The sequence below is a fragment of the Parasteatoda tepidariorum genome, chromosome 7 (assembly GCF_982258835.1).
Source record: "Parasteatoda tepidariorum strain Cologne lab strain chromosome 7, Ptep-v5.0, whole genome shotgun sequence".
NCBI classification, from domain to species: Eukaryota; Metazoa; Arthropoda; class Arachnida; order Araneae; family Theridiidae; genus Parasteatoda; species Parasteatoda tepidariorum.
The window spans coordinates 32,034,278-32,036,490 of NC_141761.1; positions in this window are offsets into that span (position 1 = coordinate 32,034,278).

The window sequence follows — 2,213 nt, forward strand, 5'->3', positions numbered from 1 at the left end:
AGCACATCGAGCTTTTATTTCTGTATCATAAAAGATTTTTTTATTATAGTGTGCATTAGCCGAGAGATAAAAGTTTCCTCAGAGATTTAGATAAAGGCTTATTCTTACTGTATTTTAATCAGTGCATGCGATTAGGTTGCACCAATCAAAATTTCGATTGAGATATGAGATCGTTCCCACTGTATGCTATTCAATCACCTCCGAAGAGAAAGGAAGGACTCGATTAGTGAATTTTTCGCTGGAGAAAATATTCAACCAATCAGATTCTAATTTTACCTCAACAGTGTGACAGTGTTCTGTTGCAAGAGAATCACATGTTGTGAGAATGGCCCCAATCTCCTTGATTGGTAAAAGATTCGCGATCGCAACTCTCGAATCTGGAGAGTTGTTGTAGTTCATTTACGTCGCACTAGAGCTGCACAATGGGCTATTGGCGACGGTCTGGGAAATATCCATGAGGATAATCCGAACTCTCCTTTCTCTCCTTCTTTGCTTAAATGTATGGGAATGTATTACGATGTTTTCTCCTCTTATCATATTTTTCGCATTAAGATTGACATTTCGAAATTTCTACGCTGACTAATTTAAGCAGTATCTTTGAGACAGTTTTGAGTTCCATATAGCTTCAAGTTTTAAAAATTTTATCGGTTTGAAAATCAAGAGATAAATTATCGTGCCTCCTCCTATGACTATCCACTCGCTAAAGGAATTGCGAAAAATTGAGATTAGGTTTAGTTTACATAGTTAAGGTTAGGTTATCTCCATTGAGTTCGAAAACATACCTTTTCCTGGAGATGATCTGTTCTCGGAATAAATTTTGAAATATATCCCCAGATTATTGCCATTGTTGCTTATGAAATAGTTCGCTAAAGCTAACAATTAGATGTTTAATTTAAGTTCGTTTTTTGCTGATGCTTTTTATCACACAGAGGGTAGTTCTTTAGATAATTCTTCAGAGGGTAGTTCGGTTCGTTAGATGATTTATGAAAATATATAAAGAGGGATAAAAGTAACTATGAACTCTAATCATAAGGGAAGTGTCTGCAAATAACATGATGCTTGATTTAAAAAGCTGATGGCTTCGGCATTTTAAGAAAAATATGTTATCAAAATGTTCCTACGGAAAAGCAAGAAAGGAGAAACAACATTTTCAGGTGTCACATTATAATAATTTTGCTTATAAAAACATTACACCTGGTGATGTTGAAATGCTTCCTTTCAGTTGTGGTTTTATTTTATATTATAACCGTCATTCAACAGCCGACCCAATTATTGGGTTTACGACTTCTAATGTTCAACTCCGCAGCCTTGTAATTTTGAACTCAATCCAGAAGACAAGGGAACTCCTAGATCAAGTATTGGGTGAAATTTTGTCTTCGCGGAGGACTTTTTGATGGAACTAACCTGCATTTGCGTTGCATGGAGAGGAAGACCACTAGAACCACCCACGGTTAGCCTGATGACAAGGGGACTTCTAACCCATAATCCGTCTACCACTGAGGATATTTCACGTCAGCACTGTGGTCGGTGCAAGCCGGATGCGGAATTCGTATCGACTGGGATTCGAATCCGGTTCACTTCATTGGAAGGCGAACGCTCTATCCCCTGAGCCATCGCTGCTCTCAGTTATGGTTTATGCAAATTAATATTCACTTTATACAAAAAAAGTACCCACAAAGTGGCAACATATCCAGTTAAGGAAGCATGTTTTGGAAAAGTGCCATAAAATCACACGAAAATTGCAGGCATCAAAAACTTTTTGCTATGTAACTCATATGAGTTTTAGTCTATGTATGAAGAAATTTGTAAAAGGCCAGAACAGATACCTGTAGTTATAATCCAAAAGTTTTCTGAATCTCCACAAATATCTATAAATATGTTTTCTAAGAGTTGAATGAAGTCTTTATTTCAATTCTAAATGGCAAATTATCAATATTTTCGTTTGTTAAAAAGAATGTAAAGAATTCGTTTTAAGTTTTGTCTGAATAATGGCCATCTCCAAGTTCCAATTAATTTTTAAATTAAAAAAAGTGATGCTATGGAACAATTGCAATAGAATATTTGGTAACCAGACATACTTTAATATCAAAAAATAAGAAAGACTCTATATAACAAGCTGATACTTAACTATTCAGATTTTTGTCTCTTCTGCAAAATTAGTTTTGTTGAAGATGACTGAATTTCGAATTCATAGATTCAATTAATATTTCATT